The 13,787-nt window shown below is 39.9% G+C and overlaps 1 protein-coding gene across 3 annotated transcripts in view; it reads left to right on the top strand.

Annotated features, from left to right (window-relative positions):
- The window catches only part of DLC1 (DLC1 Rho GTPase activating protein), a 389,008-nt gene that overhangs the window by 243,397 nt on the left and 131,824 nt on the right, over positions 1–13,787 (top strand). The gene's annotated exons all lie outside the window — the stretch shown is intronic.

Raw genomic sequence — 13,787 nt, 5'->3', positions numbered from 1 at the left:
AATTGCACAAGCAGATAGTAACGTCTGGCAGTGCCTGAAGTTTGGACTGTTAATGGAACAACTGGAACTGACTTTTACTTGGCATTCAACCAAGTCATGAATCCTTGCCATCATTTCAGCCACATTTTTACCTCTTTTTCTCTCTACTTGCAGTGGTCTTGCATTCAATACTTACCTTAAAAAAGCGACTTGCTTGCTCCTTTCTGGGCAGTAGGTGAAACTCCTTGCAACGTGGTTAAGGGCACGGGATATCAGGATGGTATGCTCGTTAACAGAGGAGGCTGTTTCGGCCTGTGTTGATGAGAGACACTCAGTCTGTGTTTTGTTCGTTATAGTTTTGCAATCAAGGTCACTTCTAGGTGGGGCACTGTACTGACAACAAAACAGGAATGAACAGTATTTATGATCTAAATGATGGGATGCATCACCTTATGCACTGCTTTATTCATTCAGCAAATAATATAAATATGTGTCAGGGGCTGTGCTAGACCCTGGGACATAGCCCTTCTCCCCAGACTATCTCCAGATATTCAGACAGGAACTCAGGTAAACGTGGTAAAGAAATGAGTGAGGCAGTGGTCTGCAGGGGAATGTTGGATGATGGAATGTGGTCATGTAAAACAGTCATAGTTTCCTAGGTATCTTTATTATGAATACTAGATTGAGGTCAACCTCTGTCTCTGGACTCTTCATTCAATAAGATTTCTGAGTGGTCTTCATTTTCTAATGCTTTTGAAGCATCAAATTCTATTTTAGACGAGATACACACACACACACACACACACACATGCACAAACACACAATCCATAATGCTGCCATATGACTGAATCTACCCAGTAAAAGGAAGAACACTGTATATGTTGAATTATCAATAACTTCACTCAACACTAAGGGTTGAGTAAAGTTATTGCCATCTTAATTCCTAATTCTCTCTTGGTCAAATCAGTCTTTTCTAAATAGTTACCTGAGAATCCTATAGAAAAAGAAAATCTAAGATATTTTAAAGGCATGCTTTCAGACTTTTGGAAAGAAAGTTATTTTTTTCTCCAAATGAAAACATATCATTAACCTCAATTCTTTCTTTTAATTTGCCATCTTTGCAAACGGCCTCTAAAAATCTCAGTTCTGGGCAAAAGTTGTTACTGGACTCCTTAAGCCTTTAGCGTTTGGTATTTAGCCTTGGAAGTAAAGCAGGCTACTTTGCCTTCTCTAGTAATTGTGCTTTCTTAGGACCACTATAGCTTGTTTAAAGTGTTACTTAAAGCATTTTTAAATGTTTTACATCCACCTGAATAACTTCTGAAGGTGGGGCTGGGATTTACATTAACCTATATTTCCCTTTTTAAAAAAGTCCCTGAGGGGCATCCCTGGTGGCGCAGTGGTTGAGAGTCCGCCTGCCGATGCAGGGGCCACGGGTTCGTGCCCGGGTCCGGGAAGATCCCACATGCCGCAGAGTGGCTGGGCTCGTGAGCCATGGCCGCTGAGCCTGCGCGTCTGGAGCCTGTGCTCCGCAACGGGAGAGGCCACAGCAGTGAGAGGCCCGCGGACCGCAAAAAAAAAAGTCCCTGAGACAATGATGTGAATCCATTAGCTTATTTAGGATGTGATTCCAGGAGCACAATGAAAGAATGAGGAGGAGAGATCAGTGAGGAACCAATACAGAGTTAATGAGCAGATTACTGCTGTGGGTGTGTGTTTCGGTTACCGTCGCTGCAAAGCCGCCCCAAACGCAGCGGTGGAAAACAGTCATTAACGATGTTCCCAGAGTGTGTGGGTCAGGAGTGAGGATGAACACAGGGGCCTCGGCTTTACAAGATCTGGGGCCTCAGGTGGAAAGTTTCAAAGGCTGGTGGTTTTGATACTTGCGGTCAGCTGGCACCTCGGCTGGGGCTCAACAGAGCACCTACACGTGGCCTCTTCATATATGACCTGGGCTTCCTCCCAGCGGGCTGACCTCAGGGCAGTCAGACTCCTTACCAGGTAGAACAGGGCCCCAAAACGAGTGGCCCAGAGAACAAGGCCAAGCAGCATCACCTCTTCTGACCAAACCTTAGAAGTCATGCAGCCACATTCTGTGGGTCATAAGCAAGTGGTAATCTTGCCCCAATTCAAGGGGGTAGGGAGACTGGAGCTCAGCTCTCAATTAAAGTATGTCAAAAACTTCCAGCATCCAGCATTTTTTCTAAAATCAAAAAATTGCATCACAGTGTAGGCAACCATCTGTCTTCTTGACTGAAAGCATCAAAGGGAGGGGGTGTGGGAGGGAATATGAATTAACAGATAATTAGAATATAATGTAACATGCAGGGGATAAAAGACAGGTATGTACAAGGTATCATAGGGTTGCAGAGGACTGGCACTTAGCTTGGTTATAAGAGTCAGAGAAGGTGGGTTACAGTCAATCAGATGAAGAAAGGTAGGGAGGAGATTTCAAGTAGAAGAAGAAAAGTAATCACTTGGTATGTGCAGTTTGGTGAAGTGGACCAGGGAAAGTAGCAGATGAAAGTGGAAACGGAAAGTCATGAAAAGTCTTGAATGTCACAAGAACAGGCAGGGACCTTATTTTTAGGCAGTGGAGAGTCATTAAGTGTCCCTGTAAGCATCCAGGGCAAAGACTACAAGAGCCTGCATGAAGGAAGTTTAGCTGGGCTCCTCAGTAGGGGATGGATTTGATAAATATTTAGAAAGTAAAATAATACCTGGAATATTAACAATACTCGAGAGTGTGGAGTGAAGGAAAGAGAGAAGTCTAAATTAACCACCAGGTTCCTACCCTGGATGCTTGAAGGAATGGTGGTCCCAGTGAGATGAGGAATTTTGGAGGAGAAGCAGGTTAAGGAGGAAGACGTGAGTATGAGGTGCCTGTGACCATCCCAGTGCATATGGCCAGTGGTCAGGTGCATATCTGAGTCCAAACTGGAAAGAGAAGATGGGGCAGGAGATACTGATTTGGGAGTGATCAGCAGATAGGAAAAAATGAGGGAGTAAAATAATCCATGGAAAGACAAGAGCAGCTTTTTTGGTTCCAAGAATGCAGATTCGCTAATAACTTGAAGTAGTTCACACCTGATCATCTCTGTTTTCTTGATGATGAAGACAAAGTTATCTGTTGAGAGAAGATGGAGTCCAAATACTGAGAAAAATTTGTAAAGCAGTGAACAAAGAGAAAACAAATATGGATCACAGCACAGGAAAAAAAGTTCGCTCTTTTAGTACCATGCATGTTTTTGCAACTGTTCCTGATGTTAGCATGCCTTCTACTTGTACCCTGAAATTCTCAGCCTGAGGCCCGTCACTGCCTAGGCAACAACATTGCTAAAAACACGTTAGGGTCATACTCTCCGTCATATCAGCACTCTACAGTTGATTTCAGTTTCTTTGGACTCACACATATATTGAATCATCACTGAGCAAGAAAATCATTTACCATCTTCAAATTTAAGCCTTCACACATGGAAACACCTATCATGAAATGGAAAAAGATTTTTCTTTCCTTTTCCCTTGGTATTTAGTTTTCATTATTCCAAAATATCTCAACAATCTGTATTTGTGTGTCAGTAAGAGTTTCCAACAGATGATAGATACCAGGCTTCTCCTGTAAATCTTCATTGCTTTGCTTGAATCTGAACCACAAGGAATTCAGAGTATTGATGCCCTAGGAAAGATCTCTTTCCAAGAGGAGTTGGCAGGGGAACAGAATGTGTTTGAAGACCAAGAAGACAAGATGAACAAGCCTTTCTTTTGTCTGAGCACATGCTCACCTTCCTCAACAGACACAAACAGTATAATTACTGTCCTGTCAGGGTGCACAAGTTTTTGTTTTTGTTTTTGCTTTTTAATCTGTAAAAGGACTCCTAGTTAAAAGGGTTGAAAGCCACTGGTTTAGATAATCCAAATCCATAGGTAATCCACACATATCCGTTCAGTGGCTTCAATTGCCTTCCCCAAGAACACTCCCATCAGCGGCCCTAAGGGAGACACAGGGGCAGATCTGAACTTTCCCCCTGCTAATGAAGCATGGGAGATGAGCAGAAGGCAAGCTGCTAAAGGAGGAAGGAAAGGGACCAACAGCCTGGAGAGTCCAAACCGGCTAATTGGCCCCGAAAAATAGTGAGTGGTGTGCTAATGCCTCTTGTTTCCTAACAGCTCAGCAGGGTCCCCTAAGAAGGAGACCTCACCAACTGGGGGGGTGTGGTCACCAAGAGGGAGATTCTCCACCAGCAGCCTTTGTCCCTGTTGAAAAGACTGAGAGCTGCTCTTCACAGTGTTCCTTTGCCCTTTAGAGAACATGGGGGTGGCGGGGGGGATGAAGAAGGAAAGGGGAAAAGCTTTTCTTCTGTTTTCTCTGCTACATCCATAGAGCCTCTTACCAAAATATTCATTTTCCAGATCTCTTCCTTTTATGGTCTACAGTTGAAACTGAGCTAGAATATAAAAACATACGAAAGGGTATAATGAGTTTGAAGACCAGGAACTGAGGAAAAAGAAACCAAAGGAAAAAGAAAAATGTACCCCAAATCAGGCTGGGAACTTTAGCCTGGGAAAACTTGTATGCACGTGGGATAGTGTCTCCTGCTTGTTTGCACGAAAGGTGTTTACCATGGAAATGTGCATAATGATACCTTCCTAAGTGACCTTAAGTCTTAACTGAAAGCCCTTCTCACCTCTTGGGATATTATCTGAACATCTGCTTTTATTTCAGGTGAAGAGAAGTTCAAAGTGTGCATACAGGGACAATAGAAATCCGCAATTGGACCTCCCAAAGCCCCCTTGTGGAAGTGCAGTTTTTCACAACTAGACTTTGAGTCTGTGCAAGAATAACGTAGATGTAAAAAGCCCCAGTGCTTTTCTCCTTTCCTTCCCAGCTGTCTGCTTCTCTCTCTCCTCATAGATTTATTTATCCCTTTTCTCTTCAGTCCCTTCTTCGGCCTTTCTTACCCTGTCTTTCTCAGCCTCCTGAATCCGTTTAGAAGAGAGAGCCTAATACTATCCCAAGCTCTTCATAATTGAATAGATTGCATGCCGAGCCACCCTTACCTGCTGCCAGTGTGACAGTGGGAAGCAAACAGCCTGATCTATGCTGGTAATGTGCATCTTCAGGCAAGGTTCAGATCTTACACATCCGGGGGTTTTCCCCACCAAAGCAAAGATACTATGAAATTAAAGAGAATGCCAATATTTCAATTTGAATAAAAATCGGTCATGAATAACTTGGTTATCCAAAGCTGCTAAAAAAAAATTACCAAGTGATTATTGTATCCTTTTCCTCCACCAAAATTAAAAACGTCTTAAGGAAGACTAGATGAACCATCACATGACTCAGGCAAAGGTCACTTTCCTGTTGCTTTGAACAACCAGCCCTTTCTGCACCTTTGAATCTGGTTAAGCCCTTTACTTCTTTTAAAGCTTCTGTGGCTTAGAGGTCACTATTATGGGAAAAGAGCAAGTCCAGTCTGGTAAACTGCACAGAGATACACCCGGGTCTCCAGAAACATCTACTTCAAGTGAAATTTCCATAGTAGGCTGAAGTTTATTCCTCTGGAAGTTTCCATAAAGGGCTAAGGAAAAAAGTCTCCCTAATCTTGTTCCCATGTGTCTACTGTTCATTTGAAGATTAAGATTATTTATGTTTAGAGAGCATTGCAGCCGCTTAGATAGCTTGCAGTGGCCGCAGGGCTGGAGGGATGCACTCATGTTTATCACTGGCACCAGAACAAGCGTTACAGAAATGCACGCTCCTTGGCTCACCTCCCAAACTCTGCTTTCTCTCTGACTGACTTCAAGCCACTTTGTAAATTGTTTTGTTGTTTGAGGAGAACATTTCTCTCTGGGTTACAATTCTGCAGGAGCCAATATTTTAACACTCTGCTTCTGGAAAACTTCCCATTTCTAATACTTCCCCTCATTGGATTCTTCTTTGAAGTAGAGAACATGGCACAGGCCTGAGATTACAGATCAGGATTGTTTCCCTGTTGAGGGGTGTGTGTGTGTGTGTGTGTGTGTGTGTGTGTGTGTTTCTGTGTTTCTGTGTCTGAGCTGGGTAATTGTTTCATTGGGTGCTTAGAATATGGTATAATGTTGGCCAGGATCCTGAATTCAGTCCTGGAACATTTCACACTGAGGAAGGCTGCTCTATGGTGACAGATCCAACTTATGTCCCCAAACAATATCAAATCATTTGGCAATTATGTGCCTGGGATCCGTTGGAGGGGATGGAATGGCAGACCCCAGTCTGGTCTTGCCCTACCTGCCTCCCGCTGTATAACCCAACCTTGACACCTGCTTCGGTTACCTTGGGCTTTTCAATGTTTCACACGCACAGCAATTCCTATCTTTGTGCCTTTGCTCCACAGCGTCCCAATACTGGAATATTCACCCCAGTCTTCTCCAAGGATTGAACATTAAGTCCTTAATCTCGGAAGCCTCCCCAGCCATCTGCACATCACCGCTACTCTTGTAGTTGTATCTTCACCACGAACACTAGATATGACGTGTGGAAATTGTTCTTTGTAGATCAGAGATAAGAAATCTATTGCTCTAGGTCGATACACTCAAAATCCTCCTGCCCAATCTCCTTTTTATATAAAGAAGAAAGAGAAAAACCGAGTGGTTGTGTATTCAGAACCCGACTTCCAATCACACCACGTTGCCTAGTTTTGTTTTGACTTTCCAGCCAGACTGTGCTCTGAAGGCAGGGACCTGTCTTCCCTTCACTTATACAGTCCCATACCTCCCAGCAGAGTGCAAGGCACACAGTAGGCTCAGCAAATGCCTGCTCAGCTTCTGAGGGTTCCGGAGAGGAACAGTTTTTATGAGCTTCCAGGAAATTAGGCTGACTCCAGTTGCTAACTGTATAACCCAGGGCCACGGTGGGGCAGCAGTGGCCCTGCTCAAGGGCTCCCAGCCAAGAGGACCCTTGGGAGCTGAAGTCCAGCCTGTCCTCAGATCTCCAAGCCTTGGAGGGGAGCAGCTCCACCAGAGGAAAGGAAGCTTTTTTCTAGTTTGTTAAAGGGTACTAATACCTCACTAAGCCACATACTTATGGGGCAGTGGCTCCTGAGAGGGCACATTTTCTAATTTCCTCAATGGTTTTGTGTGGGTTAGCAGAGGTTCAAGTCTAACACAGGAGGAGGAAAGATGATCACAATTAGTTTAGTGAGCTGATAGGTTTTAGTTTTATATTATCACAGAGTATATATAGATTTTTTTTTTTTTTTAGATTTCCTTTAAAAACATAAATTACGGACTTCCCTGGTGGCGCAGTGGTTAAGAATCTGCCTGCCAATGCAGGGGACACGGGTTCGAGCCCTGGTCCGGGAAGATCCCACATGCTGCAGAGCAACTAAGCCTGTGCACCACAACTGCTGAGCCTGAGCTCTAGAGCCCGCATGCCACAACTACTGAAGCCTGCACACCTAGAGCCTGTGCTCCTCAACAAGAGAAGCCACCACAATGAGAAGCCCGTGCACCGCAACAAAGAGTAGCCCCTGCTCACGGCCAACTAGAGAAAGCCCACACACAGCAACAAAGACCCAACGCAGCCCAAAAAATAAATAAATAATTAAAAAAACATAAATTGCTTCTGTATACCAATATAAATACATGTGTTAACATATGCATATTTATACATACACACACACACACACACACACACACACACACACACACACAAGAAGAACTTGATTTGGGGTAAAAATGAAAATACATGCAAACCTGAATGTTTAAGAGCATAGAGCTACCCGATATTTATTAACTTATTCCAGAGGATGTCAGAATGATACTTTTACCTGTTTATTCATTCATTCATTCTTCCAGCATATGTATTAGGTGCATACTGTTTAAAATTGATCAGTTATAACCCAGGAAGAGATGTGTGACTCTGACTGCTCTACTCTAGAAATACTATAAATATTTCTCCTGTGTGGTCAGAAACTCCAAGACAATTTGAGAAATCTGAGCAATAGAAAGCTTTGTCATCCCCTTGTACAATGTGAGTGCCTCCACCCCGGATCATTGTGCCTGGTTCTGTCCACTGTACTGCAGGCTCTTTGAACAATCAAAACACCTGAAAGGATGTAAGGGTTTCCGTATGAGGATAATTGGTATATAATCATGGAAGATTAGGTTGGAAGGGACCTTGAAGCCGTCTAAGCCATCAGTCTCTTCATTTCACAGAGAAAAAACTTGATATCTGAAAAGGCTCAATGGCTTTGTATTTTATTTCTTATTTTAGAAAGGTCAAATTATTTTCAGAGCCAACCACGTCTCCTTTATCCCCCTGACTCCTAGAAACCAGGAACATCTAGCTATAGCTTTGTTTTTCCAGAACCTAACAGTTCACCTGGGCAAGTAGTAAATTCTTTTAGAGAGAGATGAGATTGTAATATCAACCTCAGGTTGTATTTATTTCAATAAAATAATAAAAAGTAATAGTCATTGCCCTGCACAAAATGTATCCTAAATATCTCTAATTTATTCTTTTGAATCCATCTCCAAAACACATACAACAAGACTTACCTGGCTCAGAGTTGTAAAAGGAATATTGTCAGAGATTAATAAATTTTTAAAAAGAATCCAAGAATCTGTGGTTTAATACACTCAAATGAATTACTGTTTTTTTCCCCACTGGGGACATTATATAGGTAATTTCCTATGGATGTGGGCAAAGCAACTCTACGACAAGGTTGACAGCCTAATTAGGGGGTTGGGGATTTTAAGTTTTCATTCTGTTTTTAACATCAATTAACAAAGAGGAGCAGACAGAATCTTATAATCACATTTCTCGTTAGTTAAGGTATAATAATGTCATTCACTGATGGCAATCGACTGGAACTAAGGTTGTTACAAAGAACTGAAGTAATAAATATAATCCTTGAAGTTTACAGAAAATCAAGAATCTGCAACAATTTTAAAAAAGTGAATGAGACTTGAAGAGATTATATCCAAAGAAAGACTTACACACCTGGATTTTGCAGTATTTTCCACTGCTGGAACAGCACAGTAGAGCCTGCCTTCTGCATTCTTTTAATCTTTAAGTAAATGAATGATTTCTTCTATTTTACATGGTTTAAAATGTTTTATGTTAGCAGAGTATATTTTAGATTTACTATAAATAAATTATTCAAAATTTCAAAAATGGGTTCCATTTTAATGTCAGAAAATGGGTACTACCTTACTTGTAGGCTTTTAAAGTTCACCTTACCTTTTACTGCTTCTTCCTGCTTCCTACTATTAGCGTTTTGTATGATAAGTATTCAAGGTTCTAGTCTTCAAACAGTCCTTCTAAAAACTGTCAGCTCTTTATAGTCCTTTCTCTTCTCTTTTGCTTTAATGGATGCTTTTAAACCTGTTAGAAATTAAAGGCCGCCATGGGTGAATGTGTACATGGCAATTTGTCCAAATTGACTTATTACTGTGGCCTGGTGGGTAATGATGAGCCATCTGGCTCCATTTCTTAGGAAATATCCTCCAAGAGAGTGATTGCTGGGAGAAGGTTTAATTATCTTTCAGCTAAAAAAAGACTCTAGTTATCCTCTGGGTTAAACCTATGGATTAATTATTGTTAAATTTCTGTTTAGGAGGATGTGTCCTTCAACATCTCATCTATTTCTACTGCACAAGAAAATTAACACAAATTAGCCCCAGATTGATATTTTTATACACAGTCTCAGAATATCACTCATTGAAGAAATTTATCATTCTGCAAAGATGAAAATGATAAGTTAGTTGAACATACAAATTTCCTTTTGGCCTTAAGCTTTGAGGGAAATGCAATACATTCTCCCCACATTTTCCTTATAGCTACCAGAGAAAAGAGGTACCAGCTTTAGACCAGCATTTAGCTGTTATTACCTCATTTTATAAATGTAAATAAGGGCACCATTGTCTTTGGCCCATCGAATGTCACTCCATAGTCGAAGAGACATTAGATACTGCATCTTCATCTGTAAAATTAGAGTAAAAGATAAACTATACCTGTTCCTTTTATTGCCTCACTCCAAGCTTTTCATTACTAAATGGATATGCTTATAAAAATGCAAGCAACCTCAAACATGCTTTTATTATTAAATGCTGTATACGATCCTATCACAATAAAAATGATCAGAAGATATCAGCTATCATGAGTAGATTTCCTGTTAATCAAATGTGTTATATACCCCTGTACAGCTTATTTATATGCTCGAAACACCTTGACTTTCCTTTGGGGAAAACTATGGCTGATATAATGCAGCAAATGTTAAAAGTACACAAATTAAATTATTTTTTATTGCTTTAAATCTGCTAAACTTTACCTTACCTTTTTCTTTCTTTCTTTTTAAAAATTTTTATTGGGCTATAACTGTTTACAATGTTGTATTAATTTCAGGTGTACAGCAAAGTGAATCAGTAATACATAATAGCAACTTATTTTTTGAATTTTTGAATTTTATTTTACTGATTATTTTATACAGCAGGTTCTTATTAGTTATCCATTTTATACGTATTAGTGTATACATGTCAATACCAATCTCTCAGTTCATCACACCACCACGCCCACCCACCACTGCTATCACCCCTTGGTGTCCATACCTTTGTTCTCTACATCTGTGTCTGAATTTCTGCCCTGCAAACTGGCTCATCTGTACCATTTTTCCAGGTTCCACATATATGCGTTAATATACGATATTTGTTTTTCTCTTTCTGACTTACTTCACTCTGTATGACAGTCTCTAGATCCATCCACGTCTCTACAAATGACCCAATTTTGTTCCTTTTTATGGCTGAGTAATATTCCATTGTATATATGTACCACATCTTCTTTATCCATTTGTCTGTCGATGGGCATTTAGGTTACTTCCATGACCTGGCTATTGTAAATAGTGCTGCAATACAGCTGCAATGCAGCTGTAAATAGTGCTGCATTGGGGTGCATGTGTCTTTTTGAATTATGGTTTTCTCTAGGTATATGCCCAGTGGTGGGATTGCTGGGTCATATGGTAATTCTATTTTTAGTTTTTTAAGAACCTCCATACTGTTCTCCAGAGTGGCTGTATCAATTTACATTCCCACCAACAGTGCAAGAGGGTTCCCTTTTCTCCACACCCTCTCCAGCATTTGTTGTTTGTAGATTTTCTGATGATGCCCATTCTAACTGGTGTGAGGTGATACCTCATTGTAGTTTTGATTTGCATTTCTCTAATAATTAGTGATGTTGAGCAGCTTTTCATGTGCTTCTTGGCCATCTGTATGTCTTCTTTGGAGAAATGTCTATTTAGGTCTTCTGCCCATTTTTGGATTGGATTGTTTGTTTTTTTAATATTGAGCTGCATGAGCTGTTTATATATTTTGGAGATTAATCCTTTGTCCGTTGATTCATTTGCAAATATTTTCTCCCGTTCTGAGGGTTGTCTTTTTCTCTTATTTATGGTTTCCTTTGCTGTGCAAAAGCTTTGAAGTTTCATCAGGTTCCATTTATTTATTTTTGTTTTTATTTCCATTACGCTGGGAGGTGGATCAAAAAAGATCTTGCTGTGATTTATGTCAAAGAGTGTTCTTCCTATGTTTTCCTCTAAGAGTTTTATAGTGTCCAGTCTTATGTTTAGTTCTCTAAGCCAATTTGAGATTCTTTTTGTTTATGGTGTTAAGGAGTGTTCTAATTTCATTCTTTTACATGTAGCTGTCCAGTTTTCCCAGCACCACTTATTGAAGAGACTGACTTTTCTCCATTGTATATCCTTGCCTCCTTTGTCATAAATTAGTTGACCATAGGTGCGTGGGTTTATCTCTGGGCTTTCTATCCTGTGCCATTGATGTATATTTCTGTTTTTGTACCAGTACCATATTGTCTTGATTACTGTAGCTTTGTAGTATAGTCTGAAGACAGGGAGTCTGATTCCTCCAGTTCTGTTTTTTTCCCTCAAGACTGCTTTGGCTATTCAGGGTCTTTTGTGTCTCCATACAAATTTTAAGATTTTTTATTCTAGTTCTGTAAAAAATGCCATTGGTAATTTGATAGAGATTGCATTGAATCTGTAGATTCCTTTGGGTCCTTTCCATTTTCACAATATTGATTCTTCCAATCCAAGAATATGGTATATCTCTCCATCTGTTTGTATCATCTTTAATTTCTTTCATCAGTGTCTTATAGTTTTCTACATAAATGTCTTTTGTCTCCCTCGGTGGGTTTATCCCTAGGTATTTTATTCTTTTTGTTGCAGTGGTAAATGGGAATTTTTCCTTAATTTCTCTTTCAGACTTTTCATCATTAGTGTATAGGAATGCAAGAGATTTCTGTGCATTAATTTTGTATCCTGCTACTTTACCAGATTCATTGACTAGCTCTAATAGTTTTCTGGTAGCATCTTTAGGATTCTCTATGTATAGTATCATATCATATGCAAACAGTGACAGCTTTAGCTCTCCTTTTCCAATTTGTGTTCCTTTTATTTCTTTTTCTTTTCTGATTGCCGTGGCTAGGACTTCCAAAACTATGTTGAATAATAGTGGTGAGAGTGAACATCCTTGTCTTGTTCCTGATCTTAGAGGCAATGCTTTCAGTTTTTCACCATTGAGAACGTTGTTTGCTGTGGGTTTGTCATATATGGCCTTTATTATGTTAACATAGGTTCCCTCTATGTCCACTTTCTGGAGAGTTTTTATCATAAATGGGTGTTGAATTTTGTCAAAAGCTTTTTCTACATCTATTGATATGATTGTATGGTTTTCATTCTTCAATTTGTTAATATGGTGTATCACATTGATTGATTTGCATCAATCAATGAAGAATTGAAGAATTCTTGAATCCCTGGGATAAATCCCACTTGATCATGGTCTGTGATCCTTTTAATGTGTTGTTGGATTCTGTTTGCTAGTATTTTGTTGAGGATTTTTGCATCTATATTCATCAGTGATATTGGTCTCTAATTTTCTTTTTTTGTAGCATCTTGGCCCGGTTTTGGTATCAAAAAATGGGTGTTGAATGGGTGATGGTGGCCTCATAGAATGAGTTTGGAAGTGTTCCTTCCTCTGCAATTTTTTGGAAGAGTTTGAGAAGGATGGGTGTTAGCTCATCTCTAAATGTTGGATAGAATTCACCTGTGAAGCCATCTGGTCCTGGACTTTTGTTTGTTGGAAGATTTTTAATCACAGTTTCAATTTCATTACTTGTAATTGGTCTGTTCATATTTTCTATTTCTTCCTGGTTCAGTCTTGAAAGGTTATACCTTTCTAAGAATTTGTCCATTTCTTCCAGGTTGTCCATTTCATTGCAATAGAGTTGCTTGTAGTAGCCTCTTAGGGTGCTTTGTATTTCTGTGGTGTCTGTTGTAACTTCTCCTTTTTCATTTCTAATTTTATTGATTTGAGTCCTTTCCCTCTTTTTCTTGATAAGTCTGGCTAATGGTTTATCAATTTTGTTTATCTTCTTGAAGAACACAGCTTTTAGTTTTATTGATCTTTGCTATTGTTTTCTTTGTTTCTATTTCATTTATTTCTGCTCTGATCTTCATGATTTCTTTCCTTTACTAACTGGATTTTGTTTGTTCTTCTTTCTCTAGTTCCTGTAGGTGTAAGGTTAGATTGTTTATTTGAGATTTTTCTTGTTTCTTGAGGTAGGCTTGTATTGCTGTAAACTTCCCTCTTAAAACTGCTTTTGCTGCATCCCATAGGTTTTGGATCACCGTGTTTTCATTGTCATTTGTCTCTAGGTATTTTTTGATTTCCTCTTTGATTTCATCAGTGATCTCTTGGTTATTTAGTAATGTGTTGTTTAGCCTCCATGTGTTTGTGGCTTTTACGTTTTTTTACCT

This window comes from Delphinus delphis, chromosome 21 (assembly GCF_949987515.2).
Source record: "Delphinus delphis chromosome 21, mDelDel1.2, whole genome shotgun sequence".
Lineage (NCBI taxonomy): Eukaryota > Metazoa > Chordata > Mammalia > Artiodactyla > Delphinidae > Delphinus > Delphinus delphis.
This window is presented reverse-complemented; position numbering and strand designations above follow the sequence as displayed.